Source organism: Camelus ferus, chromosome 5, assembly GCF_009834535.1.
Source record: "Camelus ferus isolate YT-003-E chromosome 5, BCGSAC_Cfer_1.0, whole genome shotgun sequence".
Classification (NCBI taxonomy): domain Eukaryota; kingdom Metazoa; phylum Chordata; class Mammalia; order Artiodactyla; family Camelidae; genus Camelus; species Camelus ferus.
This window is the reverse complement of record NC_045700.1, coordinates 34224549-34243747: the sequence shown is the minus strand read 5'-3', so window position 1 is coordinate 34243747 and position 19199 is coordinate 34224549. Positions and strand designations below refer to the sequence as shown.

General features: G+C 33.8%; 1 long non-coding RNA gene across 2 annotated transcripts in view; it reads left to right on the top strand.

The window, feature by feature from the left end:
• The first annotated feature begins 4816 nt into the window (after positions 1 to 4816).
• The window catches only part of LOC116663630, a 146237-nt gene continuing 131854 nt past the window's right edge, over positions 4817 to 19199 (top strand). The window contains exons 1-3 of one of the 2 annotated variants that reach the window (XR_004319869.1): positions 4817 to 5086; positions 5242 to 5324; positions 6653 to 7012. This is a non-coding gene — a long non-coding RNA (uncharacterized LOC116663630). Of the gene's footprint in view, positions 5087 to 5241; positions 5325 to 6652; positions 7013 to 19199 lie in introns of those variants that run through there. The other variant, XR_004319868.1, reaches the window with a different exon arrangement.

The following is a 19199-nucleotide window of genomic DNA, read 5'->3' as shown; positions in this document are numbered from 1 at the left end:
TGGCATAGATGTATTTAGCATTTTTTTTTCCAGGAAGTAAATGTACTAATTGCCTACTATTTTCATTATTGGAGCTTCAGTAGAATTTCCAAGACAATAGGAAAAGTTCCCTCAAAATCGCATTGCACTACTTTATAGAGTAGTCAGCAGGTTATTGAAAACTGGCTGGCAATTTTCACAGTGTTCAAAAGAGTTAAACATTCTTACTAAGCCATCACTAGCTTTCTGTTCACATACTTCTGATTAAATTTCTGCATACTTAATTCTCTGAAGTGGTTAAATGCATGTGGAAAAAAAAAATCATGAAATAGTTTTCCCATTTCCCCATTCCATGTGACTTTCACTTTGCCAGGAGATATAACCTGCCTCCTATTGATGCAAAACATCATCTGGAATTGAACTTGCTCTAATGCACTATGACCTTGAAATTGGAAATCTAAATACTCACTCTGTATAAATTATAAAACATGAATGTCTGAGTTCTTATAACTAGGAATGCATTTGTTGCTTCTTTTCTTTCTTTCTTTCCCTCTTTCTTTTTATTGGAGCTGTAGCAAGGGATTTCTACCAGAGATAATTCATGGAGTCAAAAGCCAGAAATACATCTAAGCCAGGTTCACTGGAAAAAGCTGATGCTCAAACACCAGAAGCAGAAATAAAGTTAAGAATAACAGTTCTGGAAGATGGGGTTCAGTAAAGATGAAATGAAGGAATCAATAAGGAATAAGTAAGAGGAGGCTCATGAGAAAATCCACAAACCTTGGTGCATATTTAAGTTTTGCTTTAAGGGTTTGTATTACATGTATATATTTGAATTGGCCTGGTTTAAATAGCCAGAGGTAACTGTGAAGGAAATAGATACATTTTTCCTATTTATGTGTCATTTTTTGGTGGAAACCTAAGGTGCATATGAAAATGAAACTTCAAACTTGCATTCCTCTAAAGCTATTAGTCTGTATATTAAACTCCTGGCAAGTTCTTATTTATTTATGGTTACACAAGCCAATGTATTTTAAATGTATGAGGCTCTCTGGGAAAACAACAATAACATACACAATATAGTGAACCTCAATGGGTCCAGAAGGCAGATTTCAGTCTATGATCTGAAACCAAATTGTGAACCAGGGAGTAAGTGAAAAAGCCCTCTAAATGATAAATGACAGTCCAGAGCTTACTCCAGAGGAGAGGTTGGCACACTTTCAAAACCTTACCCAGACAATTGTATAGACAGTCAGGGAGCAGATGAAAACTGGTAACATTGACAGTCATGAGAAATAACAGCTGATTTCTGTAGAAGGACAGTGGCCTCTTCATGCAAAAAAGAAGTGACTAGGGACCATCTGTGCAGCCCCACATCCCTCTTGAGTTCCTAGGACATTATTTCATTATACCCAGTTCAACAATTAATAATCAAAATGATAAACCTGAAGTCATCATTACAGATGGTTTAATAATTTTCTTCAAAAGACAGTTTTCATCCATTGTTAAAAGAGTTTGCTTCAGTTACATGGTAAAAGTTCATGCTAAATATTTGATTTTCCTGATAATGCTAGACATGCTAGATTTTGCTAGCTGTATTCCAGATGAATGCATCTTGGTTGGAAAATGACTGGTATATTGCTAGCGAGCAAAGCTATTAATTTGGAACTCCTGTGCCTCACCCTCCCAACAGAATATGGCTGCTGAGTTGCTGTGTTTGGAGTGGTGATCAAGGGAAGGAGTAGGGTCTGGGGTGGATATTCACTAGAGACCTGCAGAATTAGATCCCTGATGTCTGAAACCTCTAGGACCAGATATCCCATTGCCAGCCAGTAAGTGGTACTTAAATTTTATGGTGCGTGTTTTCACCTTTATCTGCTGCACAGGTTATGGAAGTCAAGATTAAGTGGCTATTTTAGGAAAGGGGAATGGAGCCAGAATGAGACTACCTCACAAGCTGGTTCTGCCTAAGAGACTAGCTAATTTGGGGCCTCTGCTAGGATTGCAGGTGCTGCTTGTATTCTGCTTCTCACCACAGGAGGACTCTGAATAGGGCAGTAGACACCAACATTTTTATCTTCTTTTTTCTTTGGCTGCAAGAGAGTTCACAGCTTAAATTTGGTGCTTAGATATTACAGCTAACTTTCGCCACATTTAAAAAATTATAACTATTCCGTGTTTTGCCAAATTACTTACGATTTTTTCTTTATTGTGATCTTAATGAGTTAGTTCTTTATCTTCTAATATATGTCTTTTGTAGTAAAATTCGATAAGAAATTAACTTGAAGCACTCCATAGGCTTCTTGGAACAGAAAGAAAGGAAAAAGGTAAGAAAATTCCAAAATAAAAAAGAAAGGAAAAGGGTAGAATATTTCAGACAATGCAAGAATTGTGATTGTTAACAACAATGTTAGAAAATTGCAAATGAAACTTAAAAGTTTTCGTATGTGTTTAATAAATATCAAAAGGCACTCAAGCTGTGTCCATTTAACACTAATTGCTCTGAATCATAACTTCAATCATGGCTTGTCTATGGTTACATTGCCTGAACTATAAATTGGTAAAATTCTTTTAAAAATTCTTGAATTAGGTCTATGTTACCCAAACAACTTATTGGAGGAGGAATGTGTAGGATCGTCTATATACATATATGTACAAAGTTTGCAGCTTTGTAAAGATGTCCTGGCTATTTCAGAGTATCCAGGATTTTTTCCTCTATAACAGTATTTTGACTGCAGATATGGAAACAGAGGTGGTTGTCATAGAGAAGAGTGAAGTTTTGAGTATGGGTGAGTGCATGTACAGTTGATCCTTGAACAACCCAGGAGGTTAAGGGCACAGCCTGCTGCAGTTGGATCCACATTTAACTTATGGTTGGTCTTTTGTATTGGTGGTTCCTCCATATCCATTGTTCCTCTGCATCTGCAAATTCAACCAACAAGGATCTTGTAGTACAGTAGTATTTATTATTGAAAAAAATCCAGGTATAAGTGAACCCAAGTTGTTCAAACTTGTGTTGTTCAAAGGTCAACTACATATGGGTGTATATTTGAACGAGAGCAATGGCTAAACAGAGGGCTACTTAATATTGGTGACATGAACTTTTAGCATTTACTGTGTATTTTATAAAAACATATTAAAGAGGTGTTAATATATTTAGTCTTTTTTAATTGCCATGAAAATAAACACCAAATCCTAGGCAAAGTCAAATGATATTTTATATTTGTCATTTGTGTGAGTGCTAACAAATCCATCAAGCTATTGTAGAAGACTAATTAGTTCAATAGGACTTATTTTCCAAGGCCGCTTATGTTTTGTTTTTTGGTAGACTGTTTTATTCAAGGTATTTATAAAGAAATCTCATTAAAAAATTAAAATCATGATTTAAATGTGTGTTTGTGCATGTGCCATTCTTTGAATATAGCACAAAAACTAGGTAATAATATAGTTTGCCTCTATGCATCCCACTAATTGAAAATAGTTCTTATGAAAAAGCACAGTGAACTTCAGAATGTGAATAAAAATAAAATCAAGGCTCAGTAATCTGCACAGAGGTTGTATTTCATTAATATGTGTCTCATATAAGCAGTCAGCATGTAAAAATAGACAGCAAATAAGACCAAGAGTTTAAAATTACAAATTATACATAAAATGTCTGTTAAATTAATTAGAGGGTTAATTAAGAAGCATGAGTTAAGAAGAAAACTAGTCAATGTGGTACAACGTTTGATAATCAAAGTCATTTTTCTACAATTGTTAAACATAATTTGTCTCATAATGTTATCCTTTGGTAAATTGTTGCAGCACTATATGATGTATGTAGCTTATTAACAGTTTCATTAATTGCTATTAGAGGAAAGATGCTACGAAAGCTGGTACACATAGGAACAAATGTTAAGGCAGATGGTTGAAATTAGTGAAACGTGATCAGTTGCTGAACTAGTTTACTTAATTAGCTATCTACAGAAGAATAGTTGAAATAAATTTGTCATACTGGCTTCAGGAAACTTAAATTCAGGAGATAATTGTATTATATCATATTTAAAAAGTAACAAGACAAACAGCAAAGAACTGTTGGCACTGACCCCTAGCCCATAGTTTGTTTTGTACTAAGTGGGTGAACTGTTAGAGTAAGTGGGAAGTTTTTCTATTAAGGAATACTAACTGCACTGACGCCGCTCCACTGCCTGTAGCGAAATCAGGGAGAAGAGCAAGTGGGAGTCTGCCACCACCCACATTTTCTTGATGCTGTTACTTCTTAGTAAATAATTCTAGAATGATTCTCAGAGGAGCTGAACAGATTTTTGAAATAAAAATTTCATGACAAAGTTCCACCTTCAGTGAGATTCCAGAAAATTCTAAGGCACCACATTATAATTTTCATGCTCAAGTCATTCTTGGCTGTATTACCGGTGATGAAAGGGAAGGAATTAATTTTTCAGGTACTAATTTTTGGTTAACTCTGATAGTTGTGAATTCGGCACCAGCACCCACAGTAAACAACAAAGTCAAAGATGGTACGGAGGGGAGGGGATAGCTCAGTGGCAGAGTGAGTGCTTAGCACGCACAGGATCCTGGGTTCAATCCCCAGTCCCTGCATTTAAAAAAATCAGTCAATCAATCAAATTACCTCCCCTAAACCAAAAGGATTAAAGGCAGTGGAGATTTGATGGTGCAAACTCTCCTCCGGCAGCCCGGGGTGGGGGAAAGGGGCGTCTCGCTACGGGACAAGGCGGGGCCGAGGGCGGACCCCGGAGAGCCCACGTCAGCGTCGGCGTCAGCGTGGGCACGTTGGCGTCGAGGTCGGCGTCGAGGTTCAGGCCGAGAGTAGGTGAACGGCAGTCGGCGTCTGCAGGCACCCAGAGGCGGGCGAGAGCTGGAGCCTCGGGCGTGGAAGAGCAGGAGCGCTGTGCCCAGCAGCTCGCGCCGCGCCCAGCAGCTCCGCGCCGCGTCGGCGTCCGGCCGACTGACTGACGCTGGCCTGAATTTTCTTTTTAAGCTACATTTTCCTCTTTAAGGCACATATTGCTTTGCATTCGAAGTGGAGAACCAGGCTATCAGCGTACAGAAGGTTCCAGTAATGCAGTCTTCGTCGTTCAAGCATATTGTAAGTGAATTTTGGATGGTTGTATTAACCCATGTGAATCTGAGTGACAATTATGAACACGTGTGATCCATTAACAACGCAGCTATCCTTTCCCGTATTAGACTCTATAGTGGGCTTCTCTCTGATAATGTTAGTTTATAAATTGTTTGCTTTAGGAACAGTAAAGCTGCTGCTGCTGGTGGTTTGAACTTTGTAACCTTTCTTGACTTCACCATCGGTCTTGGACTCGGGAAAGAAGGTAAGCGTAATATCATTTATTCCTAGTATATTTATCGGCACTGTGCCAAGAACTTTTGAACTTTTCAAGGTCCTAGAGAATGCATCTGAATTTTTAAAAGCTTATTTTTATAATTTGAAACCAAAAAAGTGAAAAGTGGAGGTTACTATGTTTTTGGATATATAAACCATGTAATTAAAAGATAACTTCTTAGTAATATAGAAATGATATTTATTATGAGATGTGGGTCCATTTTTATGTGTTTTCTGTGGGAAAACTTTAATATAAAATGTAGTCAGTCTCTGTCAAATTACCATCCTACTTCCATGCTTTTACTCAGCGAAGAAAATAAGGTATATCTTTACTACCTGTTTAAGGTCGTCATAATTCAGATCTCAAGTCTAATATGGTTCATAAAAGACAAGATGTTAAGCATGATGCTAGCTTGTTAGAATTTAGGAATAAAATTTAGGGAGCCTAGAATGATCATTTAAAATACAAAGTAGCTTAATTTTATTCTCATAAATGATATGCTGTTACAAATACTCGATGTGAAAAATCTAGATAAGAGTGTGTCATAAACTGAGTAATCAGGCCAATGGTGCCATTATTTTTAATTTTTACAACATAGGCCTGGCTCTAAGCAAAATTTGAGTCAGCATAACTATTTTTGAACATTATGAAGTACCTTAGTGACCTAGGTTCTTAGCTTAAAGAATATTTTATTAAATTATTTTCACTGAACTATTAGTATTATTAGTTACACACTCATCATTCCCATGCACTATATTTGTAATGCCTTAAGAGTAGAAACTTACATTATTACCTATCTTTCCAGTCACTGTAAAAAACAAAACTGACAGGTGTTCATTGAACATGTCTTGATTCAAAAGCTTTTTACTTTGAGTGTTATGAGTACTTGGGAAAGCTGCTTCTACTTTGTATATAGATTGTTCCTACTCTGACAGCAAAAATATGGGATAATCTACAAAATCATAACTTATTTGTACTCATCAGAGAGTTAAGACAACTAGTGTCACTGAATTCCCTCCAAGGAGGGACAAGAATCTCTAAGGAGATCCGAGCCACACAAAATTTGCCTTTGATAGAGCACAATAAAAAGAGGAGGCAGCTATAAAATCGGATAAAAAGAAAACAAGTGTGTGATAGTTGATTTTATGTTTCAACTTGATTGAACCATGGGATGCTCAGGTATTCAATTAAACATTGTTTATTATTGTTGAATTATATTAACGTTATTGGATGTGTTGGTGAGGATGTTTCTGGATGAGGTTAACATTTGAATGGGTAAACTGAGTAAAGCAGATCACCTTTTCTGTTGTGGGTAGGCCTTATCCAATCCTGTGAAGGCTTGACCAGAATAAAAGGCTAGGTAAGAAAATATTCTTTTTCTCTGCCTGACTTAAAGCTTGAATGTTGGTCTTCTCCAGCCATCAGATTTGGACTGGAATTTCATCATTAGCTCTCCTGTTTCTCAGGCCTTCAGACTCAAACTAGAAGTATACCTTCAGCTCTCCTGGGTCTAGACTTCTCAGCTTTCATAATTACATAAGCCAGTTCCTTATAATAAATTTCTTTACACTCACACACACACACACACATACACATACATATATCCTGTTGGTTCTGTTTCTCTGGAGAACCCTGACTAATACAAACTAAAACTTTCACAGATTCTTAAGTCAAATATGGATCAGCATAACAGTTTAGAACCCTTGAAAGCCCAGCACAAAGGAAAGTCTGCAAGCGCTCACCAGTGTTTGTCCATATGCCCTAATTGGGTACTCATAAATAGGATTGGAGGCATAGTAGGAGACCTAAAAGAAACTCTTTATTGGTGCAGGCATGTGGATGGTGACTGGCTGCTACTGATGGAAAGGTGCAATGTCTGGCCCTTTTCTGAATCCTTTTCTTACATGCAAAAAAGGTGTCTCTCACTGGGGATGGGTAGGTAACCCTCCATAACATCTCTCACCCTGATACCAGGCAAAGTTTGATTGCCATTGGGGTAGGAGTAGAAGAAAAAAGTTGTCTGCCACTGGAGAGTGGAATAGGAGATTTACTTGAGCCCAAGGTCTTGTGCTAATGACAAGCAGAGTTCTGTTACAGGGTAGGGCCATAAAACTCAATTTTGCATAAGAATGTATCATATTCTCCATTGATACAAGGCAGATTTGGGCTGCCATGTTGAGAGGAGAAGGAATGCTGAGACAGCTAAGAGACTGAAAATACCCAGGCACCTGCATAAGCCTAGCACTTAATAATAAGCTAAATAATAAGCAAGCAGTCTATCTCTGGGGGAGGGGAAGAATTCTGGAGAGAGATCCCTTTGTGGCATGGGTGTGCAAACTCTACTGAAAGGTGAGAAAGGAACAGAAACACTGATAAAAATCCTACAGCACTCTAGGTCTCATACTAAGCACAAAGTAGTAGCAGTTGACCATTGGAGGAATTTGAAGTCTATGGTAAAGTGAAGATAATTAGAGCAACAACCAAATCCAACTGATTCAACTACTATGTAGATTTACCCAACTGCCATGCTAATGGAGTGACAGAAAAAGTAATGTGCCCATTTCCTGTTTTAAATTTACCTCATTATTTTTCTTTTATACACAATTTCTGCATTTGATGAAATATCATATGATAAACAAAAAAGCAGCAGCAACAACAATAACCCATTAGTAAGAAATAATCAGAAATCAAGATGTGACCCTGGTTATGGAACATTAGATGAAATACCTTGAAATAACAATGATAAATGTGTTAAAGGGTATAGTGGAAAAGAGAAACACATGCATAAACAGATGGGAATTTTCAATAGGCATATGGAGATAAAAAAAGAGTCCAGTGAAAATGCTGGAAAATGAAATGCTAACAGAAGAAAATTTCAATTGATGAGCTTATAGGCATATGGAGATAAAAAAAGAGTCCAGTGAAAATGCTGGAAAATGAAATGCTAACAGAAGAAAATTTCAATTGATGAGCTTATCAGCAGTCTGAATATAGCAATGGAAAGAATTAGTTAACTTTAAATTAGATCAGTAGAAAGCATTAAAACTGAAACAAAAGAGAGAAGAAAAGAATAACAGAATAGGGTATCCAGTAGCTATGGGATAACGTGATTTAACATATATACTGTTACAGCTTCATGAGAAGATACAGACTACAGCACAGAATAAATATTCAAAGAGGTAATGGCCAGTTGTTTTCCAAAATTAATTAAAGACCACAAACAACAGATCAAGGAAGGTAGAGATTTGCAAACATGGCACATTAAAAGAAAAAACAGTTTGGCACGTCATACCCAAACTTCTGAAAACCAAATATGAAGAGAAAATCTTGAAAGCATCCAGAAGAAAAACATTACATACAGAAGACCAAAGATAAAAATGACAGCAGGTTTCTTGTAAGAGACCAAACAAGGCCAAAAGTAATGGATGAATATCTTTAAAGTGCTAGGGAAAAAAGCTGTTAACTCATAATTTTATACCAAGCTAAAATAGCTTTGAATAATGAAAGTGAAATAGAGGACTCCTTAAGCAAATGAAAGATGAGAAAATTTATTGGTAGTGAATTTTCACTATAAGAAATGTAAAAGGAAGCATTTCAGTCAGAAGAACTATGATACAAAATGAATATTTGGATCTACATGATTGACTAATGCTGTACATGATAAAATAAGTGAGAATATAAAACATTTTTTCTTTTTATTAACACTTTAAAAAGATAATTAAATGTCTGAACTAAAAATAGTAAGACTGTATTGTGTGATTTATAACATCATTAGGAGGAAGATATATGAAAACAATAGCAAGAAATTAGAAGGAAATGATATTGTTTGGTTTTTACATAGTGATGTGATGTATTTTTGGAAGGTTAAAGATGTATATTGTAAACCCTAGAGAAGATGCTAAGAAGTAAAATAAAAAATTATAACTAATAGGCCAATGGTGGAGAAAAAAATTGAATCAGAAAAATACTCATTTAAATAAAAAAGACAGGAAAAAGAGGGGAAAATGAAAAATATATAGCACATTTAGAAAATAAATATTGGTAATTATATTAAACATAAATGGTGTAAACATGTTGCTTAAAAGCTAGGTGTTGTCAGATTAACAAGGGCAGGATCCAACCATATTTTGTCTACATGAAACTCAATTTAAACATACAGATGTAGATAGATTCAAAATTAAATAATGGAAAATGATGTACCATGTAAACACTAATCAAATGAAATTGAATCAAGTACATTAGCATTAGACAAAGTAGACTTCAGAACAAGAACCATTACATGAAATATAAAGGGACATTACATAATGATAAAGGGATTGTCTAATCCAGGAACTTTAACAATCCTAAACATGAATTCTTTCAAATGATAGAACTTCAAAATATATGAAGAAAAAACTGATAGAACTGAAATGATAAAGAGGAAAATTCACGATTATAGTTGGAGAATTCAGCATTCTTCTCTTTATAAATGGCTCATGTAGACAAAAACTTCAGTAAGAAGACTTGGACAATACTATAAACCATCTTTACCACACTGACATCTGTAGACTATTTCAACAATGTAACAAAATACACATCCTTTTAAGTGCACACGAAATATTAATGAAGATAGAACATTCTGAGTCATTCAAAAATGCTGCAAATGATAAAGAATTGAAATCATTCAAATTATGATGTTCAGATAAAATAATATCAGAAAGATACTTGGAAAATTCCTCAATGTTTGGAAATTAAACAATACACTTCTGAATATTCCATAGATCAAAAAATAAATCACAGAGCAATAGAAAATACTTTGAAATGAATAAAAATGAAAGTATGGTATATTAAATTTGGCAGGGTGCAGCCAAAGAGCTGCCAAGTTGGAGATGTATTGCATTCAATACTTACATTAGGAAATTAAAAATGACAATGATTTTTTTGGACATAACACCAAAAAACAAGCAAAAAAAGAATCAAATTGGACTATATCAAACTAAAAAGCTTCTGTGCAGCAAAAGAAACAATAAAATAAAAAGGCAACCTGGTGGAAAATATCTGTAAACTATTTGATAAGGAGTTAATATTGAAAATATATAAAGAATTCATACAACTTAGTAACAATAAAACCCATTCAAGTCAAAGAATGGGTAGAGGCCCTGAGTAGACATTTTCTAAGGAGATGTCCAGGTGGCCAACTAGTAGATGAAAAGGTGCTCAGCATCACCAGTCATCGGAAAATGCAAATCAAAGCCACAGTGAGATAAATGAGATCTCTCATATCTATTAAAATGGTTATTATCAAAAAGCCAAGAAATAATAAATGTTGGCAAGGATGTAGAGAACCCTTCTGCACTGCTGGTAGAAATGTAAATTGGTACAGCTAGTGTGGAAAACAGTATAACATTTCCTCAAAAAATTAAAAAAAGAACTACCATAGAACCAGCAATCACATTTCTGGGTATATAGCTAAAGAAGGTGACATCACTATCTTGAAGAGATATCAGCATAACCATATTTATTGCAGCATTATTCACAATGGCCAAGATATGAAAACAATCAAAATGTTCATTGACATATGAATGGATAAAGAAAATGTGTGATATATATATTTGATAAGGGTTAATACACACACACACATGCACACACACGCACAAACACATACAGTTGACCTTTGAACAACAGGGTCAGATACTTAGGAATAAAAATAAAGTGTGTGTGTGTATGTATATATGTGTGTGTGTGTATATATATGGCCATTTTACTGAAAACCACTAAATATTACTGACAGACATCAAGGAAAATATAAATAACTGGAGAGCAATACTGTGTTTATGGATCTGAAGACTCAATATTGATAAAATGTTAATTCCCATAATTTTCATCAAAATTCCAGCTGCTTTTTAAAAAGAAATTAAGCTGATTCCAACATTTATATGGAAATCCAAGGGACCAGTATTACCCATAATCGTTTAAAATGTCCAAAAATTTAGAGGACTCACACTATCTGATTTCAAAATTTGCTATGAAGTTACACTAAACAAAACGGTGTATTATTGATTTGAGGATAGACACATTGAACAATGAAACAGAATTGAGTCTAGAAATAGACCCACACATGTATGGTCAATTGGTTTTTGATAAAGGTGCCAAGGTTATTTAATGGGTAATGAATAGCCTTTCAGCATGTGAGATTGAAAGTTTTGGATCTGGATGCAAAATAATGAAATTCAGCACCTATATCAGACTCAAAATGGATTATAGTCCTGAGTATAAGATCTAAAACTAAAACAGTTTCCATAAGAAACATGGCAGAAATATTTTTTACCACATTTGGCAGAAATTTCTCAGAAGGACACACACACACAAAAACATAAATTATGAAAAGAAAATAAATTTATAGTACTGGCTGTGACTTTGAAAAATTCCATGCTTAATATGGTACTCATTTTTCTTATCTATAAACAGAGATAATAATCCCACCTTAATAAGTTTCTAGTGAAGATTGAATATGTAAAGCATATGGTAGGTGCTCAAATTAGTGGATCTGTAATTATTTTTATTAGCAGTAATATTAACAATGACATCTAAAACAGGATGATTCTCTTCAAGGATTTTCTTGCTTGTAAAGCCTTATCTTTCAATAGGAAATGCTTACAAATTTTCTAAACTTTCCCCACAAAGATTAGAAAGAAAATTTATCCTAGAACTTAGTATTAAACTTTTTCTTCCTTTTTACTTATAGTCATTTTTAGAGGGATATGCCATTGGAAAAATTAGTCAAGGTGAATTTTAAATCTGTTTCTTCCCATGTCTTTTCTTTCCTCTCCCTGATTTTCTCAGATCTATGAAATGGTTGGATTTATATTGCTTTGATGCCTTATCATTGGCCAATGAGGACCAATTTTTATTGAGTAAATACTAATAATAGTTAATAAGTTTCAAAAATTGAATTATGTTAATCCTACTTTAAATGTGTGTGTATTTTTCTTACTGGAAGTCATTCTCTTCTTATGACAAGGCCTTGAACACTTATAAGTTTATCTTTAACATGGGCATTAAAATGTAAAACCACACACCATAATATTCAAAACTGACTTTTAGCAAAGAAATAATTTTGTGTTTTGCCATGTGCCCCACCTTAAGCCATCGCTGATCTCTTTACAGGATTGGTGACTCAATCTTTTCTCAGTGATTAGAGAACCTAACAGCATTTTTATTTTGGCTTCTTGTTGATTACAGCTCTAACAAGTGAACAGAAGGGCTTATTTGTTAGAAATTCTGGTGAACAGCTTGCTGTAAGTTTAATCAAAACAAGTTTTTATTCAGACTAAGCTTGTCATTCTTGGTACATGAGATGGCAGTAGATAGAGTCCTTCATGGGATCTTGAGGAGAAGCTAGACCACAAGAAGGGGGTATACACTTTTAGGGCTCCTAGAAGGTCTGTGTTTGAAGACTACATGTTTGTTGATGTCTTACATAAACTGATCAGTTTTTTTCAGTTTCTTCAAACTATCCGTTGAAAACATGTTAAAATATAGCATGAAAATTTTATGATTTGCTATTAAAAGTAATTATGTTAAAGATTTTGCATTGTAATCTTATTTTTAGTGATTATATTCAGTGTTTGGAGAGAAAATCAGGTTGAATATATTTTCTCTGCATAGTTAGTATCACTACCACTAGAACAAATTGCTAATAGTAGAACAACAGGGAAGCTAAATGTGAATATAAAGGCTAAAAGGAACTTAATGCTTATGCTTTTATCAGTTGGCTTTCTATATGACTCAAAACTAGGGTCAGTTTCAGAGAAAGACTACAAAGAGTGCTGGTCAAAAAATCTTGTCAGGAAAAGTTTAAAGTATGAGGGCAGTTATTCTAGAAAAAGGTCAAAATTGATTTTATCTTTTACATTTTTGAAGGTCGCTGTTTCTCTACAGCTGGAAGTGATTTAGTTCTCCTTCCCTCATCTCAGAACATTTGGCAATGTCTAGAGGACTTTCTTGTTGTCACAAACGTGTAGGGAGGTATGCTACTGGCATCTAGTGGGTAGAGAACAGGGTTGCTGTTAAACATCCTGCAATGCACTGGGGAGACCCCCCTCTGCAAAGAACTGTCAAGCTCAAAATACCAATAGTGTCAAGGTTAAAAACACCCTGTCTATGGTCTCTGATAATTTTCTTGTCTTTGAAGCATAGGTTTGTAAACTTGGTCTATTTAATAATAGAATATTCCCTACCAATTAAGAGTTATCTAACTTGACCAGGGTTATGAGAAAAAGTTATTTAAACATCTTGACTCTCTGTAAACATTAGATATATGCTTTCCTCTTTAGGTTGTTTCAAAAGTTGTATTTCAACAGGTATGGATAATAAAGTAGATTGTCCTATGATTTTTTATCATAAATGAAATTCATTATTAATAACTTTTTGTCACGCACCCACATTTTAGATACATTGTCTATTCTTCATAATAAAGTAGGGATTATTATGGCCATTTGCATATGGAGAAAGTAAAGAGAGGTTAAGGTTACCTGACTAGGTAGTAGCATTAAACATTTTGAATATAGGTTTTTCACCTCAACATGTTCTGTCCACTGCATCCTTCTACTAACTGCTTTGTATGTGTATAATAATTGTTCTTAAGATATAACAATGAAAGATAATTATGAGTTTAAAAAAGTTTTATGTGCCTGCTTGCAAAGTGCAGAGATAGGCTGTATCTATTATATGTTCTTGTTCCTATCTTTCAAGTTATTTAATATATTTAAAAATCAGCGAGCCTTTGGAAAATGCAAGAAAACATCTCATTATTCTAAGTAGTAAATAACAGGAAAGAACATGTTTATCTTTTCTTTTTGTGTGAATTCTATCTCTGGGTAACTGAATAGCTGATGAAGGGTGGTTTTTCCTTTTTTTGTATGTGTGTCTTTTTGTGTCTATTTTTTTTAAAATAAAAGTTTATTTTTTAGAGCAGTTTTAGGTTCACAGCAAAACTGAGCAGAAAGTACAGAGAGTTCCCATTACGTTCCACCCAGACCTCTTCCCCAAAGCTCCTACACTATCAGCATCCTGCACCACAGGGTACACTTATTTCAGTTGATGAACCTACATTGACATGTCATCACCCAAAGTTCACAGTTTACATGTGAGTTCACTCTTGGTATGGTATTGTCTAAGGATTTTGACAAATGTATAATGACATATAACCAACATTGTAGTATTATACAGAATAATTTTGCTGCCCTAAAAAATCCTCTGTTCTTTGCCTGTTTACCCCTGTTTCCCCTTTAGCCCCTGGCAACCACTGATCTTTTTTTTTACTGTCTCCACAGTTTTGCATTTTCCAGAATGTCATATAGTTGGAATCATACAGAATGTAGTCTTTTCAGGCTGGCTTTCATTTAGTAATATGCATTTAAGGTTCCTCCATGTCTTCTCATGGCTTAAGAGTTTATTTCCTTATAGCACTGGATAGTAATCCATTGTCTGGTTGTACCCTAGTTTATGTATCCATTCATCTATTGAAGGACGTCTTGGCTTCTTCCAAGTTTTGGCAATTGTGAATAAAGCCACTATAAACACTTACATGCAGGTTTCTGTGTGGACACAAGTTTTTTTTTTTACTACTTTGGGTAAATATCAAGAAGTAAGATGGATGGATCATATGATAAGAATATATTTAGTTTTGTAAGAAATCACCGAAATATCTTCGAAGTGGCTGTATCATTTTGCATTCCCAGCAACAATAGAGAGTTCTTGTTTCTCCATATCCTCTCCAGCATTTGGTGTTGTCACTGTTTTGTTGGACTTTGGACATCTAATAGGTGTCTTATAGTATCTCACTGTCATTTTAAGTTGTGTTTCAGTAATGTATATTATCTTGAGTATATTTTCATACACATTTGATATCTTTGGTGAAGTATCTGTTCAGGTCTTTTGCCCATTTTTAACTGGGTTGTTCATTTTCTTATTGTTGAGTTTTAAGAGTTCTTCATATATTTAGGGACAGAAGTGAGGCTGTGACCTCACTTCTCTAATAGATCTAAGAAGAGTTGTTGATTTTTCCAGTCTGTTTGTCTTTTTACTTGTTGATAGGATGTAGTGGTGACTTCTAAGCTCCTTGCATGCTGGACCAGAAACCAAAATTTAGGAGAATTTACTTTAAGGAAGGGTTCCAACTAATAAGTATGGGAAAATAATAAAATCAGAATATCATAATATTATTATATTATATATTATATTATATATTATATATAATATATATATTATATATAATAAAATATCTAGGGAATGATTATCAAAGTTTGCTAAAACAGGTGGAAGCTGATGGGAATGTTTAAATAGATGAATCGGGCTCAATCTCTACATCCAAAAGAGTATGTGCAATAGGAAGTAGACATCACCATCTGTGATGTAGTCTTGCCAAAATGTTGAACATTATTCTTATCAAGCCTCAAGATCTTGCTACCAGCTTATATAAGAGGAGATAGAGAGACTTGCTAGGTGACACCAAGGGGATGCCATTAGCAAAAGCAGAATATGGGAAATTCTACTGAAAAAAAAAAAAACCCCTCTGATTCTTCAGCAAAGCATTAGGGGGGGAAAATAAAGAAAAGAAAGAGGGGAAAATACATGGATTAAAAAAAGACTTAATAGCTTTTGCAATCTACAGTCCTTGATTGAATTTCAATTTGAAAATCAACTATAAATAAATTATGAAACACTAGGGAAATTTAGACATTAACTGGATATCTGACAATGTTCAGAACTTTTTTTTGTGACAGTCACACTCTGATTAGGTGTAAAAAAAAATTCTTTTTTATAGGCATGTGTTGAAAGTATTTATGAATGAAATGAAATTATGTCTGAGATTTGCTTATAATAATCCAGAAGAGTAGGAAAGAAGAACGAGCGTGTATCTTAGAGTTCATTTAGTCTAAAATCTTCATTTTATTGGTAAAGGGACAAACTCAGAGAGGCTAAGGATCTTATCTCTTGAGATCAAGTGCAGTTAATGACTAAGCTGAAACTAAAATTAATCGCTGATTCCCATTCCAGTACTTTAAAAAACAGAATGTTTTACCTATCTCTATAGTCTTAATTGCTTTGATTTGTTTAACAAAACAAAAACTAAGAAAAATATCTCTAGCGTAATAAAATTTTAGGTAATTGAGTTGTAAATTAATGGCATTTTACTTAAGTTGAATAAAATGCAAACTATAAAAGACCTAACATTTTATTTCTTTTTATTTTCTGTTTCTTCCTAAGGAAACAAATTTCTACAAAACTTAATGTATCTTAGCAGTTTAGCACCATTTCAGTGTTGCCCCTTTTTCTATTTGGACCCCTTATCATCCTTTTAGGCTACCATCTCCCCTCACTTTGGCCTTTCATAGATAATGGCAATTTTCCATATGTCTATAGACTCATTTTCTTTACTCCAGTTACTTCACAACTTGATTTTCCTGAGTAGTTTCTTGGAAGTGACTAGCTAATGTGACAGTGTGTAATTTCTGTTGAGATATTAACGAATGATAACAACTTGGTTTGAATGTGTTGTCTTTTTGAAATACCTGAAAGAGTAACATGGGAATTTAGGCAGCCGTGGTAGACTGGTGATGACTAAGGATATTTTTAAACGGTGGATGGGAAACCTTTTAGTGTTCCTCACATAGTATTACATACAACCTAATCTTCTAATATTTAGGGTCATTCTTCACTTCAATATTTAGCCATTGTTCATTATTTCTAATCTTAAGGGGAAGAAATAATCAAATTACAGTCCAGATAATTCATATGGCTATAATGATGTGCAATTATTTAGTTCCTTTTGTGATCAAACAATGATAAGAATAACTTTGGGTTAATTTCCTTCAAAGTAGCTATGAAGATATCTATCATTAATTTTTAATTCAAATTTACAATATATTTACTGAGACAGTTTCCCACAACCAGTTAAAAGTACAGACAAAACTTTACATTTACCACTACTTTCAGAAAGTTTATATTTTCCATTTCATTTAAGTGAGAAAGGAAGAAGCAAAGTTATATGAATGAGGCTTAAGTGTTCCTTTACTGAAAATTTTGTTAGATTTTAAATTACCATGGACTTTAGAAAAATTTGAATTAAATTAAATTATCTTCAATTGGGAAAAAAATTGAACTTTTACATCACTTTAAAAAATTGTTTTTCTTATATTTATTATTTCTCTTGTTGCTGGGATGAATTTTGTGATGGCAGGATGTATTTTTTTGATAAGTGACTTATGTTCTAGATTCCTTAAGCTTCCTGTTCTTTAAGAAAAATAGTTACTATATAATTCAAAAAAAGAATTCTAGAATTAGAATTCAAATCAAAAGAAAACAATACTCGATTAGACTGCAAGCCAATTATAAGTTAGTTTCTAAAGGCTAGCTTGAAATTCGACAACTTGTGTGCAGGTTTCTGTGTTTTAAGTTAATTTCATTTCCTAGTTTTAAGTGAATTTAATTTTGTTTTGTCAACAAAATATTGAGAATTTACTTATGCTAAAATATATATATATATCAGATTTTATGGTAAATTTTAGAAAAAAGGACACAAAATTCAAATTATAAGAATAAAACTTCACACATAAAAATGTTTGAAAAATATTTTAAAGTGATATATGAGAAAGCTGATTAATATTGTACAGATAGGTATTACGGAGACTGGGCAAGAGTACCAACTGGAATTGAAGAGATCTGAGTTTGAATTGTGACCTGCATTTTATTTTCTTTTAAGATGTCGGTTAAATCAACCATTTGGATTACTCAGTTTCCTTATCTATAAAATGTGAGTAACTAGAGGTGTGCTGGAGCCTACTCACATTGGCTTGCAAGAGTCAATTGCTAAATTTTCAGGAATTTGGAACTCTGATTAGTAAACATTCTCATTATTAAACATTAAATTATATAAACTTTCAGTTAAATAAATTGTTAAAACCAAAGGTAACATATACTCAAAACTCAGTATACCCTAATTATTTTGCTACATCTTAATATTACATATGCTTTTGAAGTTATTTATGTCAACAATATTTATAGGGTGGAAATAATATATAGTGGTATGCATTGCACACAGATTGCTGACCATATAAATTAGGAGTTAATGTATCATTTTGTTGATTTCTAGATTTAGGAAAGTGATGGCAAATGTTAATATTACGGATTAAATCTAAAAGTGTGTTGCATTTGTAAGTGTTACATTGTGAATGGCACAAAAAACTGAGGATATAGTCTCCTATATTTGAAACATTTGAAAATAATTATCCATTGCTGCAAAATAGTCACTCACTCATTGATGAAATGAAGTCCAACATATATTTCCTTTTTTCACTTTTATCTTACTCATTAACCTAAATAAAATTATCAGCTTACATTCATGTAACTACACTTATTTCTCTGTTGCAACCATAGGTTGGCTATAGATAAAAGATGGACAAAATCAATGGAAGTATTCTGTGAAAATCAGTTGGCTTTAAGGGACTTACAGGAAAGATTATTGTATATTTTATCATTATTTAAGCATGATAAAATACCTAGATGTCTTCTACATTGATGGTAGTTGTTGATGTTACCTTTAAGTATGTCTGTGTAGTATGGAGAAACTGACAAGAGGAATTGAAGTTATCTGGAAAAGTTTTTAGAGTAGGTATGTTTTATAGTAGATGTTATGAACTGAGATAGTCTAAGACTTACAGCTAAAATGTAGAAAATTCACTTATCAGTTTTGTCCTTCTTTGCTTAATTATCTTGCTTGTCATTTTTAGGTTAAAAGAGGCTGGTTTCTGTCACTAGAATCACAGGGAATTTTTTATTCTCGGACTTCAGAGCCAGTCTGCTAAATCAGAATATCCGGGG